Source organism: Cornus florida, unplaced genomic scaffold, assembly GCF_030987335.1.
Source record: "Cornus florida cultivar Cherokee Brave unplaced genomic scaffold, ASM3098733v1 CherokeeBrave_3.0.0_Hap2_Chr10, whole genome shotgun sequence".
NCBI classification, from domain to species: Eukaryota; Viridiplantae; Streptophyta; class Magnoliopsida; order Cornales; family Cornaceae; genus Cornus; species Cornus florida.
The window spans coordinates 31,305,892-31,322,376 of NW_026775580.1; the positions used below are offsets into that span (position 1 = coordinate 31,305,892).

The 16,485-nt window shown below is 38.0% G+C and overlaps 1 pseudogene; it reads left to right on the forward strand.

Annotated features, from left to right (window-relative positions):
- The first annotated feature begins 16,079 nt into the window (after nucleotides 1-16,079).
- On the forward strand, nucleotides 16,080-16,180 carry LOC132280595 (small nucleolar RNA R71; annotated as a pseudogene).
- The last annotated feature ends 305 nt before the right edge of the window (nucleotides 16,181-16,485 follow it).

Consider the following 16,485-nt stretch of genomic DNA (forward strand, 5'->3'; position numbering starts at 1 on the left):
TACTGGCGAGTTACGGGTGCACAATCCCACATCGCCTGGGTAAAGGAAAGTTGAAGTGCTTATATGTAAGGGTGCCACTCTAATTGGTATGAGACCTTTTGGGGTAAAGCCCAAGAGTAAAACTGTGCGGGTTGGTGTGTCGCTACACCACAAGCTTAAGAGTGTGTGTTAAGGCGAGGGCCAAGTTTTACATTTATAAAAGCCACTACTACCTTCACTAAAAATATAGTTAGGGTGAGTAGGGATCGTCTCAAGGGATTGGAGTTGTACTAACTTGTGGAATCACAGTTAGGGTTAGTAGGTCGAGTGATCAAACAAATGATTGGTTGATTGATTAAACTAGAGAGCAAATTAAACTAAATAATTGAATGCAATAAGGAGTAATTAAGAGAGAGAGAGACTTTGGAGTTTAGAGGTCACCACCAAGCAATGCTTTTTTACACCCTTAACTAGTGACTAATGAGAGAAATGTGTGTTGCAATATTGATGTGTGTGTGTGTTTGGTTGATTCAATTAGTAAGGGTGACCAATTAAGCATACATTGTCTAATCAACATGTGAAAAGCACAATATATCTAGCAATTAAGTATATATTGTCTAAATAGCATGTGAAAAGCACAATATATCTAACAAGTCGTTAATCCTTTCATTAAGCTTACAAGCCAAATACACCATAAGGTTAGAGACATATGCTACTTGCATTCAAAAGTATGGAACATCAAACAACAAGCATAGATTGTCCTCCCATCTAACAACTATGCTACCACTACACTACAATTAAGCTAATGACATGAAATTAAACTAATTAAGCTAAGAGAGAGGCACAATTCATCAAGAAATGAGCATGGACCATCTAGAAAATTACAAGAGCATTCTTTTAAGCACTATATTTTGACAATCTCTAGATCTATAGCATTAATACACATAGACATGCATCAATAACACAAGAAATAGAGACAAACACATGAACATCTATTCTAGCATACATAGACATATGGATAGAATGTAATGATCAATTGGAAGCATTAAACCACATAAATCATTGAATAAACAAGATCTATATATAAAAGTGCCAAAACATGTATTACAACATTAATCCCTTAATAATACACAAAATCAAGATGTAGAAAGCATGCTTGGGGCTAACTTTAGCCACAAGAGGATGTCTAGCCACTCATGGTAGTGCTTCTCCAACCCTCAAAGGCTAACTCCGTGGTAGAGATTTGCTCCTTGGTTGATGAAGAGTCTCCAATGGTGTCTCTAGCCTCTTCTTCCTCTAAGCTTGCTCTCCAAGAGATGATATGATATGGTATGATGTCCTCCCATGTAAAAAACAATCCTTATCCTTATATAGGTAGGTCAAATGACACCCAAAATGAGCTGGGGTCGTGCATAAAATATTCCCCAATGATTGGATAAAGGACAACTTTCAATGAGCTAGAAATTTAACTTTTTCGCACTGGAGGAAGTTCGATCAATCGAACCTTGGACTTGGATCAATCGAACATCGCTGAAATCTATCGAACTTAGGCTGGATCAATCTTCATTGGTGGCGCTTTTTGGATAAAGACAAATCTGAGATATTTTGAAGATATTTTTGGGAAAAGGATGAAAGTGGTTGGTAGGGTGGTACAACTAGATAAGATCAATCATTTGGATAAGGACAAAGCAGTTCGTTCGATCGAAGAATAATGTTGGATCGATCAAACTTTTGAAATCTCTGAAAATGTCATCATGGCTCTGATCCATCTTGAAGTGCTGAGATCGATCATGTTGGATCGATCGAACCTTGATCTGAGATCGATCGAAAATGTTGATTTCCATATTTTTCTTCCTTTTGCTTCCACTTGGCTCTTTTATTTGATTTATCCCAAAATTGCTTCATTTCTGCTCTTATTTGGCTACGTTAGCTTATTTTCGGGATAAGTGCCTGAAAATGGAAATAATACGAAATCAATCTAAAACGGTAAAGTAAGATAGATAAAGGTACTAGAATGCTTAAGCTTAAGGGGTTTAAATACGCACTTTTCAGCACTTATCACGCCCCCAAACTTAAATATTACTAGTCCCTAGCAATGAACTAGAAAGTAAAGGAATGAAATGAACAACTATACAAGTATGAATCTATAAAACAATAAATGGAAAACGCCACTTTCGTAGGGAATACGATTGCACTTAGCACATGCAACAAGCCTTTTAAACCCCTAGGTTACCCCTAGTGGATGAGTGCAGTCTTGTGAGGGTTTTCAGAAATGGTAACCACAAATATTAAGATCATTCTTTCAAAAGAGGTACCAATATTGTAAACAAGCATTGGGAGAAAACTACCTCAAGTATGCAATTTTTCAACCATTTTTAAGCAATCTCCCAAAGTTTCAACATCAAGCAAACAATTATAGTCCTCCACACATCAAGAAAATAATCATGCAAATCAAAACAACTTTAGAATCCTTTTTGAGTGGACCGGCATCAAATGTGTTGCTATCTTAGCCAACTAAAGAATTAATCACATCCTTACCCTCAAACTAGCACACAAATCTAGTACCGATTATCAATACAAAAAATGGACCTTTTATTAAAGCTTTATTGTTCTAGGTGCGCTTATTCTTTTCACTCGATTTTTTTTTTTTTTTAGGATCAAAGATGAAAGCATGGTGCAATGTGTTGATCTATTAAGCTTTCTAGCGATTCATGAGGTCGAGTGTTAGGTCAATGACTCCCAAACCAGACGGCTTTCGGGCATTAGGCGTTCAAACACCCCTACAGACTTACAAGCTCAAATCAACTAGGCTACAAATCAAGACAACCTCCATCTAATCATTTCCCACTTCTCACCTTTTGGGAGAAGTCCTCACTATTTTTTTTTTTTTTTTTTGGAATAAACAAGTTCAATTATTAACCTAGAGTTTGGGCCCTCCACTTTTTGGCACGAGAAGTTCAATGCTTGATGAGGCTAGAATCCCGGCTACTTAGTGAAAATGGGTTGTTATCCACCTTTATCAAGAATGAAAGCTTTCAATGCACTACTAGCCCAATTGGGATATAACCAATTCAATAATCAACAAAGCATGTACCCCACAAAAGAATGCTAGTGTGCGCCTGTGCTAGTGTAGAATCCTAGAATGAATCTCAAAATAATCACAAAATCAAGATGATGTGGACCACAAGTGCAAATAAGATATCAATCTTTCGAAAAATTTACTCCTAAATGGCTTCCACAAGGCATACAAGGAGTATTGGACTCTCAAGTCAAGCAATTTTTAAATTTTAAGCAATATAGTCCTCAAAAGATCAAAATCATAGCTAGATGTGATGGCCCTGATTTTTCAAGCCTGTGCATCCTGTGATGAACCGTAGTTTGATCCGATAACGGATCCGAAATAAGGAAGCGAAAACAGAAAACAAGACTCTAAGAAGTCAAAGTGACCTTCTATGAGGTCGTGGAACTCAATGAGAACTGATGCGGAAGCAAAAGACCAAAAATATGACAAATAAGCCCATAGGGGCAAAATAGTCATTTTTGAAAATTATGGACTCGGGTGCCACCGAGCACACCTCTGGAAGGACAATGAAAAACTAATCAAGATGGACTCAAGAATCACTTGATTTGGAGTCTGGATGAAGAAGATATGAAACTCCAAAGTTTCATAAAATCAAACTTTTGGGTTTGAAATCAATGCGGTAAGGGTACTTTACAAGGGGTAAAATGGTCTTTTAAGATAAAACTAGATACAACTGAGTATACCATTAGATAGACAAGGAAAATTTAATAAATCTAGACTCAAGAATCACTTGATTCAGAGTCCGGGCAAAGAAGATATGAAGCCTCAAAGTTTTTTAAAAAAAGACTTCTAGGTTCAAATCAATGTGGCAAGGGTACTTTGCAAGGGGTAAAATGGTCTTTTCAGATAGAATTGGATGCAACCATTCATACCGTTGGATAGGCAAGCAAAAATTAATAAACTTAGACTCAAAAATCACTTGATTTGGAGTCCGGATGAAGAAGATATGAAGTCTCAAAGTTTTTTTTAAAAAACCAACTTTTCAGGGTACGAAAATCTGGGCAGGAATAGTGTTTTGACAGAAAACAATTTTTCAATTTTTTTTTCCAGAACTGAGGCTAGAAATGGACCCTTAAACGAATTTTTCTGCAGAAACACGAAGAAGAAACCCCCCTTAAAATCACGTTTCCTACCCGGTTATGTGAAAGAAATGAAAAAAAACACACTATAAAATTCCTAAAATGCCCCTAGAACAGAGTAGGTCAAGCGGGACCCAAAAAGCTACTACAAGCATTTTTTTTTTTTACAGAAACAGCTAGAACAGAGAGTAAAAACGGGCTAGTAGATGAATTTTTCTGGAAAAACACAAAGAAGAAACCCCCCTCAAAATTGAGTTTTCTACATGACTCATCAGAGAATTAAAAAAGAACTCACTGTAAAATGCCCAAAATGCCCCTAGCTCAGTAAGGGGTCAAAAACTAAAAAAAAATGCAACTTTGCACCAAGTATGCATTTGGCCCTAAATGCATTTCTAGGTTGAAACGAATGTGCACGCAAGTGTATTTAGTGTTTTTAAGCGCGCGGGAATGGTCCGCGGCTCCCAAGAAGACCCAATGCAAAATCCGACCCCCCAACGGCCAAAAAGGCGAAAATGCACAAGAATTGGGAAATTTGAAAACCAAAATTAACAAATGATTTCAAATTACTGTTTGGCCCTTGGCCACACTTTATACATGATTAAAAAGACCCTACAAAAGAATAAAAATGAAATTCCCACACCCGATGCAAAAGTTATGACACAATGTCTAAGCATTTTTCAACATTTTCATATTAAGCCTTGAAAACGAAAGTGCATAGAAAGCAAGATACATGTCATTGGCTTCTGGCCTCATCTTATACATGTTAAATACATTGAAAAGAGTGCACTTATGTACACTTTACATACATGGATTCAAAGAATACAAATTTAGACAAATAAGGCTACAAAGAGGCATTTTATGCTAACACTTACATAAAATGGAAACTTAGAAACTATAAGCCACCCAAGGAGCAATGAGCACCACAAACCAAGTCTTCATACCTGAAAAATTTTCCCACTACGTGGGTGAGTAACATAAAGCTACTCGTAGGAAGTGAGCATGCATCGACCTAGCATTTTGTAAATTATCACCTTATGGTGAAACATGTTAAAGGGGCTCATGCCACCTAGCGTCTATGTCAAAGTGAGACTCAGGGATCATCCTAAGCTACTCATGCAACTGAAATGAACAATGACATAGAAGTATACATGCTCAAGTACACTAATCATGTTAGACAAGAAGAGCAATATCCAACATACCTACACAAGTATTCGATATGCTAATAGAGTACTCACAAATCAAGTATACAAGCACAAGTGTACTAAGTAAAGCAAAATACGTATAAGATAAGTATACATGGCACAAGTATACAAAAATGAAATCCACACACACAAGACAAGCATACTAAGCGTAAATACACTAGATAGAGTTTAGATACACCAACAAGGATACAAGTTCAAGTATACAGTTTTAAGTATACTAAATGAGATCAAAATACATAGGCAAGCACCAATTCTCAAGTTACAAGTAATCCATGATTAACAACTTGAAATTGAATGCCAAATCAAAGTAGAAAGACTAGGACATGTGGTCATTAGACTAAGCAAGTATTTCCGGGTAATTACGACCCACAAGGCACTACCTAGTGCGCACATGCATAAGTTATTCCGGACAATTACGACCCACAAGGTACTACCTAGTGCGCACTTATGACTTAGAAGACTCTTGTCTCCGTACTAGAGCCAAACCCTAGCCATCACGTGAAATATGTCCTTACAAGCTTTCCAAAGTCAATAAGTCCAAAACTTATACAAAAATCAATAAGTTAGACCAAATTTATTCCAAATTCACTAATGCATAAAGCCATCTTCCATGCACAAATAAGATTGAATCCACACAAACCATGTCCTACTTGAATTAGATAGCATATGACATGTCAAGTCTCCAATATGCAATTTATAAACCAAAATAAGAATATTTTACAACAATTGAACCACATTACCATACTAAGCCACAAGTACTAAATAAGTCCTAATTTAGTAACTAGCTTCCAAGGTAAACAATTGTAATATTCTAACAAGCTATACACCTACACAAGATATATCTAAACAAGCTATGCAAGTCAATGATATTCTATATCATGCTAAGTCCAATTACCATTTCAAGATGTCTCAAGTACTAATTCTACATCAAATTAGTAACATGCTCACAAGGTGATTAAATGGACTATATTTCATGGGATTATTAACCTATTACATCCAACAACAATTTAACTGACCAATACACTTAAAATAAAATTAATTAAGCTCATTAATTAATTTTTCTCTAGATTTCCAATCAATTCCAAATGTTCCCAATTTAATATATGTTAGAGAGCATGCCAAGACATATCCAAATATCACATCATAACTTGATTTCATGCTTGCTAAGACCATGTGAAATAAACTTTCACCAAAGATAAATATTAAATAAGTTTTGCAATTCTTAATCAAATGCTCCAAATTTAATATATGTTATTCAACACACCAAGGCCTAATTTACTAGTAACCCACAATTTAATTCCAAGTTACATACACTAACATTTAAATTAAATCCCAAATATAGAAATTAATTAAATTAAATTATAAATCTTAAACAAAGGCATGCTCACAAGTTGTATATGCTTATATATCAATCAATACAACATAAATATAATCCTAAGACACCCCCTACTGACGCTCTCTCGGGCGGTGCACAAAACAATGCACAACACTTTGAGTTTGAAAATTAGTGTCAAGTGGGCATCATACTTAAATTTATAAACCGCTTAACACCTATACTATGTAGTATGAGTGAGAAGGGATCGTCCCAAGGGATTATGGGGATTGAGCAATGTCGTGGAATCACAATTAGGGCTAGTAGGTCGAGTGATCAAACAATTGGTTGGTTGGTTGATTAAAGAGCAACTAAATTAAACTAAGTGATAGCAAAAGAATGCAATTAAGAGTAAGTAAGAGAGAGAGATCTTGGGGTTTAGAGATCACCACCAAGCAATGCATATCTATATCATTGACAAGTGATTAATGAGGGCAAATGGTGTATTGTAATATTGGTGTATGTGTATTTGGTTGATTCAATAAGTAAGGATGACTAGTTAAGCATGTATTGTCTAAACATCATGTGAAAGACATAATATCTTTAAGCAATGAAGCATATATTGTCTAAACGACATGTGAAAGGCACAATAAATCAAAACAAGTCATTAATCCTTTCATTAAGCTCACAATCCAAATACAACACAAGGATAGAGACATATGCTAATTGTATTCAAAAGCTTGGATCATCAAACAATAAGCATAGATTGTCCTCCCATTTAACACTACACTATAACTACACTACATCTACACTACTGATATGAAAATAAACTAAGGGAGAGGCACAATCCATCAAGAGATAAGCATGAACCATCAAGAGAATTACAAAAGCATTCCTTTAAGCACTATGTTTTGATAATCTCCAAATCTATAGCATCAATACACATAGACATGCATCAATAACACAAAATCTAGAGACAAGCACATGAACATCTATTCTAGCATACATAGACATATGGATAGAATGAAATGATCAATTGGTAGCATTAAACCACATAAATCATTGAATAGACAAGATCTATATATATCAAAGTGTCAAAACATCAATTACAACACTAATCCCTCAATAATACACAAGATTAAGATATAGAAAGCATGTTTGGGGCTAACTCTAGCCCCAAGAGGATGTCTAGCCACTTATGGTGATGATGCTCCAACCCTCAAGGGCTAATTCCATGGTTGAAATCTGCTCCTTGTTGATGAAGAACTCCAATGGTGTCTCTAGCCTCCTCCTCCTCTAAACTTCCTCTTTAAGAGATGATATGAAATAATGTTGGCTCTTCCTTGAAAAAATAATCCTTATCCTTATGCAGGTTGGTCAAAATGACACCCAAAATGAGCTGGGGTCGTGCACACAATATTCTCTAATGATTAGATAAAGGACAACTTTCAATGAGATGGAATTTTAACTTTTTCGCACTAGAGGAAGTTCGATCGATCGAATCTTGAACTTGGATCGATCGAAAGTAAGTGAGATCGATAAAACTTAGGCTGGATCAATCCAACTGGCTGAGCTTTTTGGAAAAAGACAAATCCGAGATATTTATGGGAAAAGGACAAAAGTGGTTAGTGGGTGGTACAGCTGTGGATAGGATCAATCATTTGAATAAGGACAAAAGTGTTCGATCGATTGAAGGATGGTGTTGAATCGATTGAACTTTTGGAATTTTATACATTTGGGTCAAGGCTTCGATCTATCTTGAAGTGCTGAGATCGATCATTGTTCGATCGATCGAACCTTGAACTTGGATCGATCGAACTTTGCTGCTTGCCACCTTTGGCTTCATTTGCTTCCCTCTTTTACCACTTTGCTCATTTATTTGTTTAATCCTAGAATTGCTTCAATTAAGCTCTTATTTGGCTTATTTTCGAGATAAGTGCCTGAAAAAAGAAATAATACAAAATTAATCTAAAACGGTAAAGTAAGATAGATAAAGGTACTAGAATGCTTAAGCTTAAGGGATTTAAATACGCACTTTTCAGTGCTCATCACACCCCCAAACTTAAATATTGCTAGTCCCTAGTATTGAGTTAGAAAGTAAAGGAATGAAATAAACAACTATACGAGTATGAATTTAGAAAACAATAAATGGATAACGTCACTGTCGTAGGGAACACGATTGCACTTAGCATATGCAATAAACCTTTTAAACCCTAAGGTTACCCCTAGTAGACGAGTGAAGTCTCGTGAGGGTTTCCAGAAATGGTACCCATAAACATTAAGCTCATTCTTTCAAAAGAGGCACCAATATTGCAAACAAGCATTGGGAGAAAACTACTTCAAGTATGCAATTTTTCAACCCTTTCTAAGCAATCTCCCAAAATTTCAACATCAAGCAAGCAAGTATGGTCCTCCACACATCAAGAAAATGATCATGCAAATCAAAACAACTCTAGAATCCTTTTGAGTTGACCGGCATCAAATGTGTTGCTATCTAAGCCAACTAAAGAATTAATCACATCCTTACCCTCAAACTAGCACACAAATCTAGTATCGATCATCAAGACAAAAAGTGGACTTTTTATTAAAGCTTTTTTGTTCTAGGTGCGCTTATTCTTTTCACTCAAATTTTTATTTTATTTTTTTTAAATTTTTTTTTATTGAGGATCAAAGATGGAAGTATAGTGCAATGTGTTGATTTATTAAGTTTTCTAGCGATTCATGAGGTCGAACGTTAGGTCAATGACTGCCAAACCAGATGGCTTTAGGGCATTAGGCATTCAAATACCCCTACGGACTTACAAGCTCAAATCAACTAGGCTACAAATCAAGACAACAACCATCTAATCATTTTCTACTTCTCACCTTTTTGGGAGAAGTCCTCATTATTATTGCCCTTTTTTTTTTTTTTTTTTTTTTTTTTTAAATTCAATTATTAACCTAGAGTTTGGGCCCTCCACCTTTCGGCGCGAGAAGTTCAGTGCTTGATGAGGCTAGAATCCCGGCTACTTAGTGAAAAGGGGTTGTTATCCACTGTTGTCAAGAATGAAAGCTTTCAATGCACTGCTAGCTCAATTGGGATATAACCAATTCAATAGTCAACAAAGCATGTACCCACAAATGAATGTTAGTGTGCGCCGGTGCTAGTGTAGAATACTAGAATGAATCTCAAAATAATCACAAAATCAAGATGATATAGACCACAAATACAAACAAGATATCAATCGTTCGAAAAATTTACTCTTAAATAGCATTCATAAGGCATACAAGGAGTATTGGACTCTCAAGTCAAGCAATTTTTAAATTTTAAGCAATATAGTCCTCAAAAGACCAAAATTATAGCTAGGTATGGACCAATCATAGAAATATCCCTCAAATTCACAAGTCATGCTCAAAATTTGAATTTAAAACTAACACTGTAGAACACCATTCCCCCCAAACTTAAATTACACAATGTCCTCAATGTGCAAAGAGAACAAAAGAAAGAGTATACCAGTGCAACTAAGCAAGAATGATCGGGACTGAAGTATCAGAAATGGGTGGTATTGCCCCCCCCCCCCCAAACTTGGGATGAACTGTGGTCCTGAAAATTGGCACTTGGATAAACTTATCAGATAACAAAATGGGATAATCAGTGCATAATGGACATGCAAGTGTAAATAGGATAAACAGATAACGAAATGAGAGAGGTATAAGGGTGGTCCTGGAAATTGGGTAGCACTCTCTCACTGAAGTCACTGTGATGCACCTGATGGAGTCAAACATATAGATATGAGAATACAATCATATGACATCCATAGCAAAAATAGATATATATAAAACGAATAAAGTGCATGTACAACAAAGATATCAAAGCCGACAGACTGGCTGTAAAAATAATACAGTGACAATAATAAAGTATCAAAAGGAGAGAGGGATTAAAAGATAGAAAAGACTGGGAGCTCAGGATGATGAGGTAGGACGGGCAGGTCTGGCTCTGTGGATGTCTCTAGATAAATCTTTGAACATGGTCACGACATCCGTGTGGAAGGCAGCAAACTCAGCTCTGTGGGCTGTGAGGTCAGCTCGGATGGTAACAACAGCATCCTCGAGCGTCTGCAGACGTACTCCAAAACCGGGGGTTATATCTGAAGTCTCAGGCATAGATGAATCAGAAGAAAGCTCCTGAGTTTGCTCTTGCTCATGAATGGGCAACCTGGCTGGAGAGTCCTACTTTGCATCATCTGCAGGGCGCTCTAAGTCGTTGTCTAAATGCTCGGCAGTTGGATCGATTGCTGATTCGTCCGCTACGGGATGTGCTGCTGCTGCCTTTGCCGGTGCCTCTGCCTGGGCCTATGCCTGTAACTGTGCCTCCTCCAGCTCTAACTCTACTGCAGCCAGTATTGCGTAGTCCTACAACCTGGTAATAAGGGAGCGGTAGGTCTTGTTCCAGTCCTTCCTGAGGAAGTGACAGGAACCGCTCTCAAGGTGCTCCCGAGGATGGATGGGATAGCGCTGGTTAATGAGAATCTGGGTGATGAGGTGGCTGAAAGGAAGAGACTTAGCCTGTCCGGGCATCTCCTTGCTAATGTACTCGTCATACAGCTTCCTCATCACGCTCCAGATGAGCGCGGGAATTGACACCCACTGCCCAGTGTAGAAAGTGTAAAGGGCTGTCAGATAATCGCCCCTCCTTTGAATCTTGTGCCCCGCCATGTATATATTCCGGTAAAGGACGAAATCAATAAACCATAGGTCGTCTGGAAGGTATATCCGGGTGGCGAAAGTCGCGCCACTAGCATGGTGACCTGTGAGGGAGACTGCCATGTCGGCATATGAAGGCCTGAATAGCCTCGGATATGTGTTTAAAAGCTCTAGAGGACATCTGTGTGGACAGCGGCAAGAGCGGGCTAAAGTGTCCACTGTAATGGTGATCGGGATGACCATCGATAGAAGTGGCCATCTCGGCTGTGGTACGCGGCGATGGTCAGAGGTTCTGGTAGAACAACCGAACCAGCCATGGGTAGCTCTGTAACGGGGGCAAGAATAGCGGCTAGGCCCCTCTGAATAATATCTTGGTAGGCGGATTAGGTCAGCACCGATCGAGAGAAGAAGGCTATGTCAAACTCTGACTCATGGTCGAGTGTCATGTGTGCATATCGAGGCGTGGGCCTATCACGCCGTAGATGAGCTGGCTGAGTAGGCTGAGGTGGTATATGTGAATGCTCAGCTCCAGTCTGCGGTGGAGATGGTGATGGAGTGAAAGTAGGATGAGCCGTAGAAGTGGATGGTATGTGGTCATCCTCAGGCTCATGAGATGGTGACTGAGGCGGGGTAGCCTGTGCTGGCTCCCGCTGTGCATAAGAGGGCTCTGCAAGCTCCTCTGTTCGTGGCCTAATATGGCGGGTGGGCCCGTGTTGCCTGTTGGCAACGGTCTTCCTCTTTACCATGGCCTGCAAAAAGAAAAAAAACTTACAGTGGGAGTTAGTGCCAGAATAAGAAATTTAAAAGCACGAAATAGAATCATGGATGTCAAGTAAAGTAGACAAAACAAATATGACGTGAATCTATGCAAGTGGTAGAATATGAAACATGCTAAACAATGTAAGTATGAAATGCATCCAATGTGGAATATCACAGGCATTGGGCATAGATATGATAACATGAACATAGGAGATGATGAATGAAGTGTATGTGTGAGATCTGTGAAGTTTGATCGATCATAAAAAGAAATAAGATCGATCACAAAAGTTGGATCGATCGAAAGTAAGTGAGATCGATCTCACAACTTTGATCGATCAAAGACATGAGTTCGATCGATCTCTCAAGATCGATCGGAGATAGTAGATCGATCGATCGAACTGTGCGACGATGAAAACCCAAAGGTCACAGATCTGTGACCTTGGAAGCATGGGGCCCACACGAACGTGTTTGTGAGCCCATCAACACAACAAATCAACAATTTCTAACACCCAATCATGACCCATCCTTCCAAATGGAATCAAAATACAAAAATATATACGCATATATACAAATATATACAAATATACTTCAAGCTTCAACCATGGAGGATTTGATCATGAAAATGACATGGATTCGGCATATAAAGTATAGATACATGAGATTGAAGCTTGCAATCAACTATGGTGCTTCGGATCTTACCTCAACCGAATGAGAGAAGTGGATGCGAAGAGGGGGTGAGATCCGAAATGTAAGAGAGAGAAAGAGAGTCAAAGCTCACTGTGTTTTGCCGGAAAACACACCGGAGATGACGAAGATGGTTGAGGCTCACAGCGGCGCAGAAAGGGAGTGAAGGATAGGGTTTGAGAGGGTTGGATCGATCTAAGGTATCGATCTAGAAACCCTCGGTTCTATTTTTAAAAACATTCCCGACAGAGTTCGATCGATCGAACTCAGCTGTGATCGATCGAACTTTGATGAACTCTCTTCAAAGTTTTTATTTTTTATTTTTTATTTTTTATTTTTTATTATCGAATAAACACTTAATAATTAAAAATTAATTAAGATATTTTGGGATTTTTGAAAATGTAATAAAATAAAGCAAAATGAAATAAAATAAAAATGAAAATATTTTTGAATTTTTGAAAATTTGAAAAGTCAAAATAAAGTTAAAATAATGAAATGAAGATTGAGATCGATCGAAACAAGAGTTTGATCGATCAGACAGAGAGCAAAAATATGCAGGTTTTTGGTTCAAAAATTTGGCTAAGTGTTTGGAACATGAGATCGATCGAACTGGGAAGTTGGATCGATCGAAGAACTTTCAGATCGATCTTGGAATGTTTCAAACGATTAGACAGAGAGTTGAAATATGCAGGTTGATGCAGGCTCAAAATTTTTCCTAAGTGTTGAGTCATGAGATCGATTGAACTTGGAAGTTGGATCGATCGAAGGTGTTTTGATCGATCTTGGAGTTGGTTCAAACAATGGGACAGAGAGGTGATTTAGATGCAGGTTGCTGCAGGTCGAAAAACCTTCTAAGTGTTGGATGCAGAGAGGAGTTCGATCGATCGAACTCAAGTTTGAGATCGATCGAACTTTGCAGAATGCTCAATAATGATATGAAAGCTTATGCAATCCTCACCAAAGTTCCTTGAAATGCATATGAACCAAAAACAAGTATCTAGACTTCGCAAGAAATGAAATGAAAGATAGAAATAGGGGAAGAATAGGGTTTTGACACCCTACGAATGCTTTTGCTAGTCTTTAACGTCTCTAGCAAGACATTGGGCTTTTTTAGCCCGGATCAAAGATCTTATAATGCATCCCCTCCTTGTTGGGGTGATAGATGCTTTGAACTCCACCCAACAAATAGTTCTTTGAAGAACTTGTTGGATTAAGCTCAAAAGAAGTCTTTGGTCCCTTGTCTATGCAATTACAACCTTTGGGCTTCCATGCCCTTTCAAAGCAAGAGTTTGAAACTTTTAGAATGTAAGGTTGAAGATGATCCTTTGGAAGTTTTGGTTTTACACAAAAGCTCATTTCCTTGGCATTGAAGATCATGACATTGATCTACAACATTAACTTCTCCTTCATATTTGTCAAATGAATTGGGTGTGGGATTAAAGATATTCAACTTGACCTTCATGTGGCCAAATGAAATCTTCATTATCCCCGTGCTACAATTGATGTTGGCATTAGTGGTTGCCAAGAAAGGACGGCCAAGGATAACGGGAATTTGGCTCTTGGGATTGGGAACCGGTTCCGTGTTTATGACAACGAAATCAACCGGGAAGAAGAATTTGTCAATCCTTATCAAAACATCCTCAATTATACCCCTAGGCTTCTTAATGTATCGGTCGGCAAGTTCCAAAACTATCGACGTCAGTTTCAATTCACCTAAGCCCAATTTGACATAAACCGAGTATGGAAGAAGGTTAACACTTGCTCCTAAGTCAAGAAGTGCCAGATTAATGATATGATCACCAATAATGCATGATGTAGTGGGTGAACCGGGGTCCTTAAACTTTCGAAGAGTGTTATGTTGCAAAATTGAGCTTACTTGCTCGGTCAAAACCACTTTTCTTGGTGCTTGGCTCTTGTTCTTCCGCTTTTGGGTGCACAAGTCTTTCAAGAATTTGGCATAAGCCGGAATTTGCTTGATTGCATCCAATAGTGGAAGATTAACTTTCATTTGCCTAAACATTTCCATGATTTCATTGGTTTTTGCCTTTTGCTTGTCTTTTGAAATGGATCCTTTTAAGGCATTCGGAAATGGAACCTTTGGTTCAAACACTTTTTCAAAAATTTCTTTTAAACTCTCTTCAACATAAGAAATTTTCAAATCATTTTTCAATAAAACCTTTTCAATATCATTTTTCAAAACTTCTTTTTCAAACACATCTTTTAAAACTTTCTCATTTACAAGATCATGTATATGCAATGAAGGAGGAATGGGATGTGAAACGGGACGGGTGACAACTTGAGGTTGCACCGGTTCACTCTCTTCATTAGACATTCCAACTGGATTGTCCACAATCCTACCACTCCGCAAGGTAGTCACCGCATTAACATGTTCAATGGTGTGGCCTTCCGATGAGGAATGGGTTTCCACAACACATTGTTGCTTAGATGGGGCATTTATAGGCATCTTTCCCTTCTCTGTTGCATTGAGAGTGCTTGCTATTTACCCTACTTGGGTTTCTAACTTCGCAATAGATTGAGAGTGAGAATGAAACAATTGAGTGTTAGCCTCTAAAGTGCCCAAAGCATTCAAAACTTTCTCTTCAAAGGTGGGACTTCGAGTATTACCTTGGGAATAAGATTGGTTGGGAAAATGAGAATTAGCAAATTGATTCCCTTGTGATTGATAGGGTCTATAACCTTGGTATCCTTGGTTTTGAAGTGGAGGTGGAATGTACTTCCCTTGAAAACCGCCTTGGGAAGGGTTTGAGCCTGCTCCTTGGTTTTTCCAAGAGAAATTCGGATGATTCCTCCAACTTGGATTATAATGAGTACTATAAGGATTGTTCCCTTGGTTCACAAAAGCCGCATTGACTTGTTCATTAGGTTCACTTTGCACTTGTCCGTGAGGACAATGAGAAGTAGAATGAAGAACACTAGAACAAGTCATACATGTTTCATTTGATGCATGATGAGAATGGTTAGGGAAGGAAGATACTTGGTTCGCCGAGTTTTGGTTAATCAAGAATTGATCAAACCTTTGAGATAAAGACTTCATTTCGGCGGCTATTTTATTTGAATGGTCGACTTGATGTAAGCCAACACTCTTCCTACCTTATGAATTTCTACCATTCTTGGATGATATTGTTCTATGCAAAGAATTTTCACTCATGCTTTCATAAAGACGCTACACGTTATCCTCATGCCTATCAATGTATGAGCCACCCATGGAAGCGTTAACCATGCCCTTATAGTTGTCCGATAAGCTCTCAAATAAGTATTAAACTAATTTCCATTTGGGCATGTCATGATGTGGATACTTCCTAAACAATTCATTAAAGCGCTCCTATGCCTCATGAAACGTTTCTCCATCCCCATGTGAAAATTCTCAAATTGATGTCCTCATGGCATTGGTTTTAGAAACCGGATAGTACTTCTTCAAGAACTCTTGTTGCATTTCTGCCCAAGAAGTGATTGAAAAAGGCCTAAGATTGTTAAACCAATACTTTGCCTTATCTTTTAAGGTGAATGGAAAAAGTTTGAGTCTTAAAACCTCTTCCGGCATGTCCGTATATTTTACGGTGGAACATACTTCAAGAAACTCATCCAAATGCTTGTAAGGTTCTTCACTTGGAAGTCCATGATAATTAGGAAGCATTTGAATCGTTTGTGGCTTAATTTCATAGTGATGTGCTCTAAATGGTGGCA